This window comes from Ambystoma mexicanum, chromosome 3q, assembly GCF_040938575.1.
Source record: "Ambystoma mexicanum isolate Mex_15411 chromosome 3q, UKY_AmexF1_1, whole genome shotgun sequence".
NCBI classification, from domain to species: Eukaryota; Metazoa; Chordata; class Amphibia; order Caudata; family Ambystomatidae; genus Ambystoma; species Ambystoma mexicanum.
The window spans coordinates 98,046,405-98,064,587 of record NC_090926.1 but is presented as its reverse complement, the minus strand read 5'-3'; the positions used below and the strand labels follow the sequence as shown (position 1 = coordinate 98,064,587).

At 46.6% G+C, this 18,183-nt stretch overlaps 1 protein-coding gene across 5 annotated transcripts in view; it reads right to left on the bottom strand.

Moving 5' to 3' along the window:
* LOC138582170 (protein D7-like) overlaps nt 1–18,183 on the bottom strand; it is a 1,409,716-nt gene that overhangs the window by 1,212,143 nt on the left and 179,390 nt on the right. For 2 of the 5 annotated variants that reach the window (XM_069653213.1, XM_069653215.1), the window contains exon 1: nt 3,476–3,560. The exons of the other annotated variants lie outside the window; for them this stretch is intronic. The gene's annotated coding sequence lies outside the window, so the exon portion shown is untranslated. Of the gene's footprint in view, nt 1–3,475; nt 3,561–18,183 lie in introns of those variants that run through there. 5 annotated transcript variants of the gene reach the window in all.

Genomic DNA, 18,183 nt, shown 5'->3' with positions numbered 1-18,183 from the left:
ATCTTTGCAAGAACCTGTCATTCTCAAATGGTGGCATTGTCCCGATGCCAGGTTGGAGCTCCTATGGTGGTTGAAGCATATGACTGCCTGGAATGGCAAGGCGATCTTTGGTCCATCTCCCGATGTAGTTCTAGAGTGATGCCAGCAGAGCCAGTTGGGGGGCCAGGATAGGTCAGACTTCCACTGGAGGGAAATGGTCGGCTCAAGAGACGTTACTTCATATAAATTGTCTGGAGTTACTAGCGGGATCCTTTGCGGTCAAGATCCTTCTCAAAGACCAGGGGAACTGCTGTGTCCTTCGGATGGCCCATGTTTCAGCGGTTCATTACATAAACCGCTTGGGGGGGAACATGCTCAAAGGCCCTAGCGGATCTGGCAAGGAAGTTCTGCCACTTTTGTCTGGACAGTAACATCCTCTTACAGGCAGAATATCTACCAGGAGCCAACAATACTGTGGCAGACTGGAATCCCCCTTACCTCCAGGGCAGGAGCGATTGGATGCTAGACAGGACGGTCATTGCTATGATTCTGCCCCTCTGGGGTCCAATTCAGGCAGACCTTTTAGCCTCTCATCTCAACTGTCAGGTTCCTCTTTTATACAGCTGGAGACCAGATCCCCCCCACCCCCCTAGCTTTAGCGACCAACGCGTTTCTCCAGGATTGGACAGGTCCCCCGTCATAGGCCTTTCCTCCATTTACCATGATCGCCAGAGTCCTGGTACAAGTACGCAGTCAGTTAGCAACATTGATTATAGGGTCCCCATTTTGGCCCTCAGGTGTGGTTTCCCGCTCCCCTGGAGTTGGCGGTGGATGTCCCTAGTCTTCTCCCTCTCCACCTTCGCCTCCTGATGGATCCGGCGGGTCTCGCTCACGACCTGGTCCTTCGAGGGCATCTCTCCCTTATAGCTTGGAAGATTTCAGCTCTTCCTGGTGCTTTAGGCCTTTCGCAAGACTATTAGTATCAAGGATTCCTAGGCAACATCCACCAAGGCAGGGTATTCCTCAGCATGGAACCGCTGGGTTGGCTGGTGTGTGGCTCGACACCTAGATCCCATTTCTGCCCCTCCAGTAGACAATTTCTTAGTTGAATTATTCAAGGAGGGCAAGGCTTATAGAACGATTAATGGATTCAGGTCGGCCATCTCAGCTGGCCACTTTCTGGTTAAAGGAGAGCCAGTGGGGGAAGCATTTTTTAGTGAGAAAAGCCCTTAAATCTATCAGAGTTCAAGTTCCTCCTAAAGCCAGATACTCAGTCCTTTGTGATGTTATGGTCCCGAGTTTGTTCCTCGATTGGCCCCCTCATGAGGGGTTATCTTTGCAACAGCTTTCTTCAAAATTAGCCATGCTTCTGTGTCTCATTTCCATCAAAAGAGCGTCAGATATCAGAGCCCTGGATGTTGACAATAAGCTGTTCTCTCCTCGGGGGGCTGGCTATCTCCAAAAATAACTAAATGCATGATTTCTTCTGTTTCATATCTTGCATTTCCAGAGAATGTTAAATTGTGTGTTGTACAAGGTTTGAAATGTTTTGAGTTGAAGACGGAGGGGCTTCGTTTCCTGGGTAACTCAGCTGCTCATTTCCTACCGGAAACCCTACAATCCGGTGCCCCCCGCCACTTTGGCTAGATGGATTACGTGGGTAATGAATGAAGCTGGTATTGATATTTCTACATTTGGGGCACACTCTGAGGGGAGCTATGACCTCCAAAGCAGCCTTCCTTGGGCGAGGTCTGGAACAAATTTTAAAAGCAGCTGACTGGTCCAGAGAGTCCACATTCAAGACATTTTAACAAACTTATTGATCATGTAGCTATTAATGTGATGCAAGAGCTTTGAACTTGCATAATGTGAAGCCTTCTTGTTGTGTCATAGAATGTTTAATCCCCCTCACTATCGTGACAGGGGGTTTAGATTCTATTAAAGACAAGGAGGCAAGTATTAGCCCTCCCACCCACCAGTTTATTTATTTTTATGCAGCTTCGAGTTGAAGAGTTTGAAGTAAAGATGTCTCTCAGAGGCCTCTGGATGGTATGGCTCAGAAGGACTACAAAGTTGGTCCTCAGTTGGAGTGTTTGGGTTTCCTTACGATTGCATCAGAGGGCAGCTTCAGAAGAGGAGTTGCATTTAGAGGAAGGGACTTCTATGCGGGTGGGTCCCTGTTGATTGGTCACAAAGGGCTTCACCTGAGCCCCATCTTGGACTGGGTTTCTTCCCTGTGTTTTCCAGTGGCATACTGTTTTCCTGATAAAAAGTTAATTTGTTTGACTAACGTTTTTTCTTTGCTGCTATGTGTCAGTAGTAAAGATTGTTTTGCACAATACTCTAAACCCCGTCACGATGGTGAGGGGGATTCATCATTCTGCACCACAATCACACGTGTCCATATATTTTATGATCCACGTCGCAAAGTGCGATTATTCAAAATGCATCTACATATTTGAACCATGTAACAATGATTCCTGGAACCATCAGTCAACCAAATGCAGGTGCCAATTTTCTGGCGGCGGCAGCATTCTGTTATGCCAAAATCAGCGTAAAGGGTTACTTTTGCATTTCGAGTTCGACTCCCCTGTTCAGCAGATGGTTAAAATGTTTTCACTCAATTAGTCTATGCCATGCCTGTGCCGTTTTGAAGGAGGGTGAAGGAGAACTTTGCATGGTAATGGCTTATTTCAATGCTGCTACTCCAGCCCGGTGCAACGTGCAAAGACCGGACTGAGCGAACACAGGACGCTGCAACTGTTTTATGGCACATCACAAGTGACAGGGCGGGTCTGCGCGAAACATACTCGCGCCTATAGGTCTCTGCGCCCTGTGGCCGCACCAAAAGTGGACCTGCCACAAAAACAAACGCGCCAGAACGTCAGGCGCCCAAAAAGGTCGTGCCTAAAAACAACTAGCTCAGCACGATAACAAACCCCCGAACCACTCACAGTCGTGGACTGACCTATAGGGAACTCTGGGATTTCTGCACCCTGGGTCTCTTGTGTGGCATTTCCAAATTTGATCATAGGAAAAGCATCGGGCTTGCTGAAAATGTGTCATGTGAGGCCACTTTGAACATTACAGGGCCACTTAGTTCACGGTCCACCCTTAGCCACCCCCCCCCCCCAATCCCAACAGAAACCCACCCACAGAGTTAAGACAGCAGTATAATTATAGAATAGAAGTTCGAACTCCATTTTCCACCACCCTCTTAGACGGTGCAGACCATTTAGGCGAAAAGAGCGGGCAGCCCGTCCCCTCCAGCTGGGATAATCCCCACCCACTTTCCTTCAATGTAGTAGGTTGCCTGTTCGAGCAGAAGTACATCGTGTGGTATCCCCGTGACAATTTTTTTGGGCGCACAGAGTTGCAACGCGTAATACTGTGTTAAAATAACGAAACTACGACATTAAATAAACACCTCCCTTTCAACACCATCCCAATGTACAGTTGGTGCCACGAAAGGGAACATAATTAGTGCCCAACAAACCTGAGCTGCTGTTCCCGCCACAAGACGCCTGACCTATCCCAGATGAGCCATTTGCGATCTTATCCACAGAGCCACACTTCGCCTTAGAGAAACATCTGTTCAGCAGGCATTGTGACGTCACCAAGACAATATGTGCGCCCTGGCAACAGGTAAATACATTCAAAGTATGACAGCCTGTGGCCAGGTTCGCACTACTCTTGTTTTTTCTCAAGCATGTATGCTACATTGGAAGTGGCGAGGGCAGCACACTGGCCAAGGGAACACGGATTCGTCTTATAAAATGCAACGATTTCGTGTTGACACGCAAAACGGACAGCTTTTGAAGATTTCCTAACAATTCCTGGGTAGAAAGGGCCAGATCGTTTTTGACTGATTAGGCAACGCAAACCACATTGAAGGAACACGCGTGGTCTCGTCAAATAAAAATAAAGAACTATTAAATGTTAAACAGGCAAACTACTTTAACAAGCAATAAGGTAAAGAATGACAATTCTTTGTTAAGGGCTCAAGGGCGCTCGACAAAGTAGTCCAAATTCTTGGTACACAGGATATATAATATGCCCCAGTCGCCGCACTAAACTTAAGGTACATGTTGAGTACCATAGCAAATACGAAAAATTATTTGCCAATAACTGACTTTTATGACAAATTGTATGATAATTTGGTGAAAAACCTGTTTAAAATAAAAACACATTCAGCCTAGTGCACATTCTGTTTTTGCCGCATCGCACGGTGAAAACCGCTAGACATAATTGGACTACCTACAAAACAACTTGGGCATGAAGCATTGACTTGCGTTTCGGAGCCTTAGGAGTCGATTTGTGGTTATTGTATCCAGCACTTCAAATATTTGACAAAGAAGGAGTTGCTGTTAAATTGTACGTTTTGAGCTCTACATATTACTCAGGAGCCACAGGTGACAGTGGTCTTTACTGGATTCGTATGTTACAGGTAAGTACAACAGGGTAGACATGAGACAAGTTCATGGGATAGAAGCATCCACCGGTCACTCAGTGCCAAGCATAAGTTCCCAACTGACTTCTCTGTAATCAAAGCATAACATTCTCAGAGCCAACACTCCATTCTCAACATTCCAGGCTGACACACAAACATAGGAAAATAACCAGATTAGGTAAAACCCAACACATCTTCCCCCCCCCCCTTCCATAATACTACAAAAACTAAGGAAGAGACAGAAGGCACATTCGCGACTAAACAATGTATAGACTACAAAGACTATTCTTCTACATACCCCTCCAGCAAACCGACCAAGCAATGAAGCTATTCCCCTCCAAAACTTTAGAGTAGCTACCAAATCACTCCACCAATTCCAGAACAATCACCAGTACCATAACAGGCCTTTTATGGAACTCGCTCAAGGGAACCAGCCCACCTTCCAGCACATAACTTACACATCACACCTATACCCTACTTGATATGATATGGCATGGCATTTGTAACGTGTCTATACACAAGTGTTTCAAGGCGCGAAAATTATCTTCATCATCCGCCAACAACTCGTTGTGCCAAAACATCAACAAAAAGGGTTCTAACCCCACTGACCGCCTAAAGCAACAAATACATCTCCACAGCATGACACCAACCATGTCGGCATCCATATACCACTAGCTCTGACACCAACCAAAATTTGGTACCCTACCTGAACCACCTGTCAAGTTTCCTTCCCCTATTCAGACTATTTTCCCTTATTCAAGTTTCCATCTCATTATTTCTCTTTATTTATCCTTTTTAGTTTAGCCTTGTGTGGGTGGGAAGTTTTCTATTGTAGTTGGTTTGGCCTCAACTTTCTGATTCAGAATCCTGGTTCTGACCCAAGGCAAAATGGAGTCTCACAGTGACAGCTCTGATTGGTTAGAAGACAATGCAGAACAACAATGAACATTATAAACTGTCACTCTTTGCCTTTCATCATCTAAACCCCAGGTGAGAGGACGTGTTTAGTGGCTGCTCCTGCTTTAGACTTGGGCCTGGTGGATTTTATCCTTCAGGCGTTAGCAGTTGAGCGGCTACTTTCTTGGGGGTTTCTGGAGAAGCTATCAGTTGTCAGGAATTTGTTTAGAAGACAGGAAACTCTGAAGATCCTTATGAACTCGCTCTGGAGATAAGTGACTTTGTACTACAGCTCTGTTCATCTTAATGACATTTACTTGAGAATTCGTAAAAAGTTACCTTTGAATTTATACTATTGAACTCCGAGTGCGCTTGAACGCTATTTGTAAAAACGCGTACTACATGTAATCTTAAACTATCGTTGAACCTTTGCGCGTGCAAGAGTATTCAACTGCGCGTGTGTTTGCCAGCGCGTGTGCTCCCTAGCGCGTGAATCTATTTGTCGCGTGAGAACTCTTTAGCGCGTGTGTTTTTTCCAGTGCGTGTGACTCCTGGCGCGAGAATCGGCTCGCCGCGCGAGAACTCAGTAGCGCGTGTGTTTTCCAGCGCGTGTGCTTCAGCGCGAGAACTCAATTGCGCGTGTCCTTTTAAACGTGTGTACTCGATCGTGTGTGAACTCTTTGCGCGTGGATTATAAGGCGCGTGTGAATAGACGCTGAAGTTAATCAACGCGGGAATTTATTAGCGCGTGTGTTTTTCTGCGCGTGTTCTCGTTTGCGCGTGAATTCTACTTGGCGTGTTTTGGCAAGCGCGTGTGTTTTCTGCGCGTGGATTTTGCTTACCGTGCGCGTGTTGTAAATAGTTTGAAAAAACAAAAGAAAAGTTTGAAAGAAAAGGAAAGAATAAATAAAGACAATTTAACTGGACAACTAGTACATTTTGGAAAAGAGGCAAAGAACTAAACTTTCCAGATTTGCCCAAAGTAAGAAGTTGCTGTGAATTTCAAGAGTCTCAAGTAAGAGAGATTTTCAGCTTCTTTACAAGCTTCTCTAAGAAATTTCAAGAGAAGAGCCAGGTATGATTCTTAATTATTAGTTAAGGATTTAAAGTCTTTCCCATTCCTAAGGTTAAGTAAGTAAATAAAGGAATTCTATCTGCTTTTCTTATATCCTCTGCAGGTTCAGCTTTGACGCAGTCAGCCTGGTGGTGTTTTGTTATCCACTTCCCCCTTTCCCTTTGGGGTGTAGTTTGCAGAGCTGAATTGAAACCTAGTTCTGGGAATTACATTTCAGGGGGATTGTCGGGGGTTCAGCAGCTTCCGCGGACACAGGACCTCTCAGCCTGACACCACCATTTGCGCCAATGGGCCTCCAAACCCACACCAACATTTGGTACCCTACCTGAGCAATCATATGCTCCAATGGGCATCCAAACCCACACCACAATTGCTACCATACCTGAGCAACCCCATGTTCGTGCTCCACACTCCCTTTGCACCATCACCCTCACACATTCCCCCACAACAAACCAAATGGACAAATTAAGCATTAAAACATGGTAAAATCGCAAAATTAAGCATCACCACACTAGAGTCCCACAATTTTAAGCTTGCAGAGTATCTTGGCTGTGAACCTGTGAAAGAAATGTAAGGTTAAGCACAGTGTAAATAGGAACATCAACTTTGAACATTTGTTTAAAGAGCATCCAATCACTTCAATACACCACTCACTTTTGGCAACTCGCATGCCTACCAATTAGGAACCACACATGCCTCCATGTTTGGGACAACCTAAAACACCACCAACTATGGCTTCACCACATGTTACACATAGTACCACACACACATGCCATCCCTTTTGGCACTACCATAACGGGAATCAACTACCCACTAAATCTCACTGAATGCCATTTGGACATCTCATTGCCAAATTGCAACCAAATCTGTACCTCAGCACTCTACAATGACACCACACTAATGAGTTAAGCAGTAACTCGCAACAGTAAATGCTGAGACCAACCCCATACTAACAGCATTAACATATTTACAGGGCACCCCTCTAAATGCTGCAAGATTAGTGACAAACCACCGTAATATGAAACAACCTTGCCCTACACATTGTCAGATTTAAATCCAGGACACTGCTGCACGGATCGGCTAAACATCAACAGAATACAATAACATTGCATACATCTGCGGGTCACATTGCAGCTGAACAGCAGATGCAACACGCTTCGCAACCCTTTACCCAAACTTGAAGCTCTGATGATGAATTTGACATGTACTAAAACAAAGCCATGTCTCTGTCGTTGAACGCATTATCGATAGAAGCTTGCTTTGACCCCGTGTAATGAGCCCACACAAATAATTGTTCCAGGGATGCTTCAATCACGTTAGGACACAATGGGAGGTCCTTTTCTCCGAAGTTCAAACGATTTCCCTTGATGTAGTGCTGACTACCAGCGGCTCCAAGAACGTTTGTACCAACGTTCTCGCACAGCAACCATTGCCGATACCATGCACTGGCCGGTGACGTCACCATTTTTGCATGGAGTGCTGATGTGTACAGAGCTCCCCGCCGCAACAACCGTCAGTGCTGCCAAGGCAGGGATGTCTCCAAGATCATGACAGATGACCACAACGCCCAGACCACGTCAAAACTGCCCCACAGGTACAGCCTTCAGCATAGCTTTTGCCTGAAATCACTGCAGCCACTCCTCTGTTGCTATACTCCAGTGCTGGCCTCAATAATTACTCGATAGTTCCCCCGGCCCCATATGCGCCGTCATTCTTTTTCTTTGCGGCTGCTCCTTTCCAAAAGCCAAACTCTGGTGCGCAAACACCCACAATTACCCGCAAACACCCACTTATCTTGTGGCACCGGAACTGGCAAAGGGACAACTTCACTATGGCCAAATGACTCACTGAAAACCGCGCAGCATTGCCCCCCAAAGTCACTAAGCTGCCTGCCACTTATGCATGCAGCTTAGTGACTCCTTGAGAATACCCATACGTTGTGGTAGATTAAGGTGTCCGAACTCTTAGGGCTTCAGGAGCTGTGCTGCTAAGTTCATTGAGTGTGGTTGTGGGTGCACTGTTCCCGTGTTGGGTTAACAGGTCGGTTAGACACAGGAGTTTGATGGGATAGCACATCTCCAGTTTGCGCAGATGTGGATCCCACGGTTGCCTCACCCACATAGGAGCAACTAGGATGAGCGCCATCTCCTCTGTACATCTTGTTCACGATCCTGCTCATTAATGGACCCGGGGTGGGGGTTGTAAGGAGGGGAAAAGCGGAAGCAAATTTCCCTGACCAGTTCACCCATAGGGTGTTCCCCTTTGAGTCTGGCTGGGGAAACCTGGACGCGAAGTCTTGGCATTGCTTTTACACCTGTAGCGAACAAGTCTATTGTGGGGTAACCCCACAGAGAAGATGTTGTCTACGATGCTTGCGTGTTGTTGCCACTCGTGTTCCTCTGGTAGGGGGATCTCTGCTCGGAGAGCCCGCTAGAGTGTTGAGTAACCCTGGAACGTGTTGGGATAGGGCTATCCCCCGTCTGAGTGCCCATTTCCATATTTTATGCGCCAACCTTGACAGACTTGGAGAGTGTGTGCCCCCCCGTTTGTTGATATTGAACATCGCAGTTGTGCTGTTCTTTAGAATTTGAACCGTCTGGTTCATGAGTAGCGCTTTGAATGCCTGAAATGCTTGGAGTACTGCTAGTAGCTCCAACAAGTTGATATGGTTCTGTGATGCGAGTCTACAGACCATGTGCTGTGTGGTGAAGGTAATGCCCTCCCCGCCACCTGGAGAGTGACGTCTGTTGTGACAATCGCTTGTGCTTGCGGATCGTGGAAGGGTTTTCCCCTTAACAGATTTCTCTTGACCACCAGCGTAGGTTTTGAACTAGTGTTGGCGAAGCGACCACTAGATCGCCCCACTGACCACTTGACTGAGACCACTGTTTCGCCAACCACTCCTGCATTGGCAGACATGCGTGTGGGACTAGTTATATGCACAATGCCATCATGTCTAGTAAACGCATTGCGTACGCTTATCTTGAGACCTGCTCGATACTGGGTTATTTGCCAAAGCATGTTCTGTACTCTTCCCGTGGATGGGAAGGCTAAGCCTGTTCTTGTATCCAATACAGCACCTAGGAACTGCTTTGTTGTGTCCGGCACAAGACTTGACTTTCTCGTTTATCGAGAAGCCCAATTGGAAGAGAAGATTTATGGTCCTTTGCGTGTTTTGTTTGCAAAGATTTGGAGTTTCTCCTGTGATCAGCCAGTCGTCCAGGTAGGGGTACACTGAGATTGCCCTCCTGCGCAGGTGCGCTGCCACCACCACCAGTACCTTGGTGAATACCCTTGGAGCTGAGGCTATTCCAAAGGGCAGCACCTTGAATTGGTAGTGCTGGTTTGCTACTTTGTACCGCAAGAGTTTTCTGTGCGCTGGGAGCATTGAAATATGAAAATAGGCATCTTTCATATCCAATGTTGCCATGTAATCCCCGCCCTTTTAAGCAGGAGAATTACCTCTTGTAGTGTTGTCATGCGGAACTAAGTGTTTGCAGGGCGCAAGTCTAATAGTGGGCGTATGGTTAGATCCTTTTTTGGCACAAGGAAGAAGGTTGAATAAATACCCTTGTTTACCTCGTTGGACGGCACAATCTCGATGGCGTCTTTGAGGAGCAGCGCTTTGACTTCTTCCATCAAGATGAGGTGTTCTTCCATTGAGGTTTTCCTTTAGCGCAGGGGTGGTTGGATGGTTTCTCCACAGAATAGCACCCGCTACTGTAAATAACAGCCACTTGTCCGTGGTTATTCCCTCCCATGCGTGGGCGAAGTTGGAAATCTATCCCCCTACTGCGGAGGCATTGGAGGGGACCTATAGCTGGCTGTCATTGTTTGGGAGGAGTTCCTCCACCTCGGGAAGTGGAGGATCTCCCCCAGCCATGAGATCTGCGCTAGCCTCTTGTATAACCGAGATGCTTGACCCTGGTTGTTCCATGATGAACCTTGGTTTTGTACATATGAAGAGCCTTGTTGGGAATTTTGACTGCGAAAGCGTAGAAAATTGTTTCTGCCCCTTTGCCCAGTTTGTTTATTGGTAAGTTGGCCAAGGGATTTGAGGGAATCATACTACTCCTTGGCTAACTTGAGCGCGTCCTCCACCGCTCTGCCGAATAGTACAGTAGGCTACACAGGCATGTTGAGTAATGTCGCCTGCGTCTCAAGCTTGAAGACCGATCGTAAGAGCCAAGCGTGTAGCTTGAGGATAGTTCCTTTCACAATAATACGGCCTGCGTTATCTGCAGCGTAGAGATTATTCTTGACTAAGCTGCTACCGGTGGCTTTGCCTTCTGCTGCTATTTGGGCCATTCTGGACTTTAAAGGCTCTGGAGCAGAATCGACGAGGGATGTAATCTAGTCCCATTTATGGTAGTCCTAGCTGGGCAACAGCATGGAATGGTTAGCAATCCTAGCTTGAAACGCTGCCAAGGTAGAAATCTTCCTCCCCATGGTGTAAAGCTTTTTGCCTTCCTTGTCTGGTGGAGCTTCTGAAGAGGCTAGTGGTGTACCTCTTTTCGTGTAGCAGTAACAACTAGCAAATCCGGCTTTAGCTGGCCTTCAATATATAATGGATCAGATGGAGCCGGATGGAACAGTTTCTCTATTCGTGGGTTTACTGCCCTGGTTTGATTGGGTGTCTCAAGTTGTCACGGCTCGCTCCCTTCGCTCCCGTTCCCGCCACTTGGGGGCATGTTTTGGGGTTTATTCCCTACTGGACATTTCCTCCGAACCTTATGCTACAGTGTCCTGATGAATTGGGAGCGCTAAAACCTTATTTCCCAAATTACTTCCCTTCCGGATCCATTCCAGGTTTTTGGCAGCCAGCATGCTACTGCTACTTTAATCAAATGACTATGCTTCCCAGAATGCCTGGCTCACTGCTTCACCTCCTCCCTTGCAGGACAAGGCTGGGTGGAGGATAGGCAACACCTGTGGCTGCAGGTGCAGCAGGCGGCACGGCTGAGGGGTGTGCTCGTTAAGCAGCTTTAAAAGCCTCAGTTTGCTTCAGTCCAGCGCTGGTCATTGTTGCTGTGTTCCTGTTGTGACTGGTCCCTTGTTCCTTGTTCCTAGCTTTTGTGCCTAGTGCCCAGTTCCTGTTTCTTGTTCCTCTGCCCTGGATTTCGGATTCTTGTGCTTAATTGATTTCTGCTCACTGGATTTCCCTTTCTGTCTTCCACTGTCTGCAGGCAGCCTGTCTCTGTGCTTTACCCTTTAATGCTGCCCAATTCGCCTGTGTTTTCTGTTTCTTTGTTGCTGTCCTTTGCTACTGAAAAACCTGATGCTTTAGTCTTTCCCTTTATAGATTCAGCTTCCTGCCTCAAGGTTTCCTTTTGTGATATCATTTTCCCTGCTCCTGATCCTTACTTTCTATTGGGATCCATTCCATGTTTTCCATCTCACTTCTGCATTAATTTCCCATGGATTATTAGGTGTTGGTGTTATTGTAACTAGTCCCAGTGTAAATGCCCTTTTTGTTTCCTCACTATTTTATATCACTATTTCTACTCGCCCCTTGACTAGGGTCTTATGTATTTAGTTTCCTCCACCCATTGCTGTTATAGCCTTCAGGGTTCCTGTTTGATCAACTGGGTTCGTGAGTTTACTGACATTCAAGTGGTCTTTCCCGTCCTCGTGAGTACAGTTTCTAAGTTCCTTATTCTGTATCATCCAGAGTGTCAGCTCACAGATCCTGTCCTTGCTTGCCCTCTACGTGGGTTTAGCGCTGTCAGTATCTGTAATAGCATAGTGGGTAAGGAGTTTGCCGACTTTCCTTTCAGTCATAAGGAGGTTCTAAGTGCTTACCCCACATTCCTTTTCATATATAGGTATTATTGTTTCTCCTGGGTTTTATTATGCACAAGTCTTGGGTTTTGTATGCACATATTTAGATTCAAAGTTGTACACTGAGATTCCGTGCACATTGCCTTCTTCCTTTCTTAACACAAGTGAAGGCTGAATCCTTCTCTGGACAGACTTTAGGATTGGTATAAACTGGGTGGCAGCCTTCTGTCTCCCAGGAAATCCTCTACGAAATACTTATCTTGGTGAGTTTGTATACCAAAATGCTCAGCTGCTTTGATTTGTAGTTTTTTTTGACATGGCTGTAAAAATACAGGCTTTCAAAAATAAACATAATACAGAAAAAAAAAGAATACAATAGGATATACAGTACTAAATATACTAAGATGCATTTACTTACATATAAAAAACTTATTACATAAAAAGTTTCCAAGATATACATCATCTCTTCGGTATTCGCAGCAATATTAAGACTATACACAGTTCAAAATCTAAAAGTCATCTGAGAAATATATATAGAATGTCCTCCATCTGTTTTTCAGCAAATATTGTGCCAATCAAACAAAAGTGTATGTGTTACAATTCTCAAGCTTTGTTATATACTTTTCTGATATTATTTGATGTATTGTAGAATTTAATGGTCAACGATAGATTGATTCATCAAACAGAGATTTGATCAATAGCATTGCAATATTCATCTTCACAGATTGACTATTATACAGAATATTCCATAGGGCTTCAGAGTCCAGCATACGGAAACCCTCAAATAAGTGTTTAAACAATAAACATCTTTGCTCAGTTAAGGCTGGACATTCAGAAATCAGATGTTTCAATGTCTTAATTTCTGAAGGTACAAGGCAAACTCTACAACTGGAATTTGTAGTACTTTTTCTCATAAATCGAACTTCGTTCGTGAGGCAGATGTTCAACCTTATTCTCATATATGCACTTCTGTTCTTAGGATCAGGGAGTTTAACTAGATATTTTTCCGTGACATGCAGTTCTTGAATTGCAAACGCTTGATGTTTAAATGCTCTTAATTTCATACATGAATCTCTAGTCTCAATCCAATCACTCAGCCACAATTTCTTTTTAGCTCTTTCCGGATTATTGGTGAGGAGATATCCATCAATACCTGCCCTCCCCTTCAGCGATTTTAACCAGTTCCGCCATCTCACAATTTTGGGATTTCTTGTTTCCAACATATATTTTCCCATTATACAGTTTTTCATTGACCATCAGAAATTTCCAATATAAACCCATGGCTTTCCATAGATAAATTGCATTCAAGGATATTAAACCCATTTCATGTCCAATTAAACAGACTGATAGACATTGGGAGACAACATATTTTCTTCCAAAACCGGCTTTCCAGTTTTAACCATACATTCTCGCAAACAATCCCTCTCGATTCAGCCCCATAGGTGTTACAATCACTCGGCACAAAAATGCTCCCGCACTCTAACAGCAGTCACTAGTATGAGCAGCAAACCGCGTCTCACAAAAGGCAGACTACGCTAATTGTGCCGCTGAAGATTTCACCACAAAAGTGAAAGTACACAAAATATCACCGCTGGTCTTTCCTAAAGTGTACAATAATAAATTGAGATCGAGCATGTAAACTCCATGATCTAAAGCAGACACTCACAAGCTAATGAGATGGTCAACCACGTGAAAATAAGCAATTTGAACTGCAATATGATAAAATATTTTAACCCACCGCCCACAGACCCACAGCCAGCAGACAGCCGACAGCCCTTCTCCAAATGAGCGCGCGCCAAATGCACGCGGCCAGTGCCTTAGGAGGGATTCTGGGATAGTGGGCGTGGCTTAGCTTTTAGAACACACTAAAAGTGAAAATAAAGGGATTTATATTTTTCTTATGCGCAAAACACGGGGCTTATATAAAGTCCTTGAATCACGTTCATTGGAGTTCTCTCCGTACCGCCTTCAGAAAGTTGAAGCAGAAAGTCAAAATTTCACCGTCAAACAGCAGTTTAGGACCTCCACAGCCGACAGCACTTCACCAAATGCGCGTGCATAGGTCTCGGTGTTGGAAAAGGCCTCTGCGTGTCATTTGACGACCCGCGTTCATCCGGAGTTTTGCGGGTGGTGTTTTTACGGGGCCAGTCATGGGACGATCTGCACTTGGAGTGCCCAGAGGACAGATTCTACTGATCTATCCCTAGACGCCAAACCTGGGCATTTGTTCGGCGGTGCAAACACATCGCTCCGGGATGTGTTTAGTGGGGGAAGATGGAGTGCTCTTGCCGCCAGGTGTAGTCCCCACAACGGTGCCGCTGGCCTATCTACTAGGGTCGGGGGCTTGCACTTGGGAACTCAACTGTTCCCGGTTGCCCTCGCCATCCGAAAATATGGCGATGCTGCAGTCCCGAGGCTCCCTCCACGTCCATGGCGGCCTCTGCCTGCATGCCCTGATGGCCCCAGCGTTTGGTTCTACCATCTCGAAAGGTCTTGGGTCTAAAAAACTTGCAAGCTCGACAGTGCTCCTTCATGGTCGCGATTTGGAGACCGGCTGCAAAGAACAAGTTCCTTACCAACTGGTAACATGCTTTCAATTGGATGTTCCTCCAACGTATTCTACATCTGTGACATGTAATGTCCACAGCTGTGTACTTCAGAAACATTTTCGGCAGAGGGTGTCCTGCGTCGGGGCGATGTCCCCGAAAGACCTCCGTCGAGGGAGACTCACCGTATGTTCTAAATAGGACGCACAGCGCCCAGAACACCAGTTTATGTTTTTCCCTCCGTAACGTGTGACATGCACATATCCAATGCCTGCTTGATAGCACATAGCCTTGCAGAAACGCAAGCTGCAATCGCATAGGACATTCTCCAGAGGGGCAGGCTGGGAGTGCGATGTGGAATATGTTGGAGGAACATCCAATCGAAAGAATGTTACCAATTGGTAACTAACTTGTTCTTCGAATGGATTGTGTCCTCCAATGTTTTCCACATCTTTGACAGACTCCCAAAGCAGTACCAGAAAATGGAGGAGGGAAAGGAATTTAGAGTACCCAATCAGATAGCAGAATAAAGAACCGCCTTACTAAAGGCCATATCTTGACCATGGATTGTATCCAGGGAGTAATGTTTAACAAAGGTGTGGATAGAAGCCCATGTGGCTGCATCACAAATATTCCTAATAGGAACTCCCTGCTGCAGGGCTGTGGAAGTAGCCACACCCTAGGGGAATGAGCTTGCAACCCTTCCAGAGAGTCCTTGCCCACCAACCAGTAACATTCAGTAATGGTGAGAATAATCCACCTGGACAAGGTCTGTTTTGAAACAGCCTGACCCAATTAGTGACCAGCATACCCCACAAAGAGTTGATCATCCACTCTGACCCTGGACATCTAGAAATAGAAAAGCTCTCCTAGGGTCCAGCCTATGGAGACGCTCCTCTTACTTACCAGGATGAGGACGATAGAAAGGAGGAAGAACTACTTCTGGCTCAAATGAAATTCAGACACTACCTTTGGTAAAAAGGAAGGACGTACCCTCAGGACAACCCTATCCTTGTGGAACACAGTAAAGGGCAGCTTAGAAAAGTGCCTGCAAATCACTCACTCTGCGAGTGAAAGTAGAACAATCTTGAAGGCCAGTAATCTCAAAGGACAAAAGTGCAAAGTTTCAAACGGAGCACCCATGAGGAATTGCAAAACCAGATTCAGATCCCAAACTGGCATCTGGAAAGGAGATGGCGGGAATACTGTGTCCTTTAAGATTCCTTTGATTTCCCAATTTCTTAAAGTAAGAACATTCTTCAGGCGAGCACTTGAAAATCGACAGTGCTGCCAGGTAACCTTTTATGGTACCCCGTGGGCCAAAGAAAGCAAGAAAGACAACACCACAGGAATGGAACACTGAAAAGGATCAACATTTTGTCCCCTGCACCAGTCGCAAAAACGCAACCGGTACAGGGATTTTGTTGCTGACCTCCTGGCCGAAAGCAACACTTCCATCACGTCATCCGGGAGGTCCCAATCCTTATACCTCAACCTTTCAGATACCAAGCGTGAAGGTTGAGAGTCCTGACCGCGCGCCCCCCCCACACCTCTAGCACGCGCATGTTAACAGATCCTCTCGGTAGGTAAGACTGCATGGAGGGCAGATGGACATTTCTAGAAGGTCCGGGTACCACGCTCTCCTGGCCCAATCCGGAGCAACGAGTATCATGTGGGATCCGAACCTCATCAACACTTTAGGAATGACGGGGACTTGAGGAAACTCGTACAGCAGTGGGAATGACCAATCCACTACGAATGCGTCTCCTAAGGCTCCTCAGAGCAAATTCCCTTGAACAGAATCTCTCGCACTTCCGGTTGGCACTGGTGGCAAAGAGATCCATTTGCGGGTTTTCCAAAGGGCGAAGATCACCAGAAGGACTTCCTGAGCCAACTCCTACTCACGAGAGATCGTGCTCTGCCTGCTCCAAGCATCCGCCGCCACATTGTCCTCTCTGGACAGATGAGCTGCTAAGAGCGAAATTCCCTGCTGAATTGCCCAGAACCAGAGCTGCATTGCCTCTGCACAATGGGAGTGACCCTACCCCGCCCCCTTTTTTGTTGAGGTAATGCATGGCCACTGTGTTGTCCGTCATGATCAGGACACTCTTCCACCACAAGAGTTTGGACTCCAACAGAGACCAATGTCCACTGGCGGTCAAGTAATCGGAATGAGCTCCCCATCCTGTGAGGCAAGCGTCCGTCACTACAGTCACCTCCGGCAATGGCTGCCAAAACTGCTCCCCTTCATCAGGTTCCCCTTATTGGTCCACCACAGAAGATCCTGGAGAACGAGAGTGGAATCTGAACAGGATCCAACATCTTGCCTGAGCACTGCGACCACTGCATCTTCAGGACCCATTGCAGGGATCTCATACTCAGCCTGGCCTCTGGCACCAGAAAAACGCAGGATGCCATGAGGCCTAGCAACTTTAAGAATTCGAAAGCCGGGAGACTCTGGGCATGTTGAAACTTGTCCACCATCTGCACAATGTGATGAGCCCTTACCCTAGGAGGAGAGCATTTCCAAGGAGGTTTCAACACAGCCCTGATGTACTGGAGCTGATGGGAAGGTGTCAGATGTGACTTTAAATTGAGGGAGAAGACCAGACTGGAGGGAGCGGCAGGTGAGACCGAGGTGACCCAATGCTTGTTCGGGAGAACTCGCACACATGAGCCAGTCGTCTAGGTAGGGGTAGACGTGAATCCCTCCCTGCCCCCTGACCTCGAGATACGCTGCCACCACCAGTGAAGACCCTCGGGGCAGAGGTCAATCCGAATGACAGGACCCGTCAACCGCAAACCTCAGGTACTTTGTGCTTTGGATCAATCAGCACATTAAAGTAAGCATCCTGTAGGTCCAGAGACACCAACCAAACCTGAAGTTGAAGGGCCTCGAGGGCTTGGGAAAGAGTGACCATCTTGAACTTGTCCTTCTTGAGAAGTTTGTACAACCAACACAAGTCCAGGATGGGTCTCAATCCCCAGTCTCTTTGGAATAAAAATATGGGGAATACCTTCCTTGTTGCTCTCTGCTACAGGCACCAGTTCTATAGCGCCTTTCTCTAGCAGGGTCAAGATTTCCTGCACAAGGAGCAGATCTGGAAACTTCAAAGAAAGATTCCCTAGTGAATTGCTTTGAGGCCGCTGTAGGAAGAGAAGGCAGTAGCCGTGGGCTATTGCATCCAGAACCCATGCATCCGAAGTAATAGTTCGCCATTCTTCGAGATGCTGAGACAGTTTGCCCCCAACCGGGAACCATGGGACATGGCCTCATGACTGTTTTGGAGCAGCTGCGGCAGCACCTGAAGGCAAAGAGGCAGCTGCCCGAGTGGCTTTGGAACCTCTATTTCCTCGACCACCACAGGTACTTTTATGCTGACCCCTTTGACTGGTGGCTCCTCTCGCTCTACCAAAGGAGGAGTAGTAACGAAAAGAACCTCCCCTCCACTGCT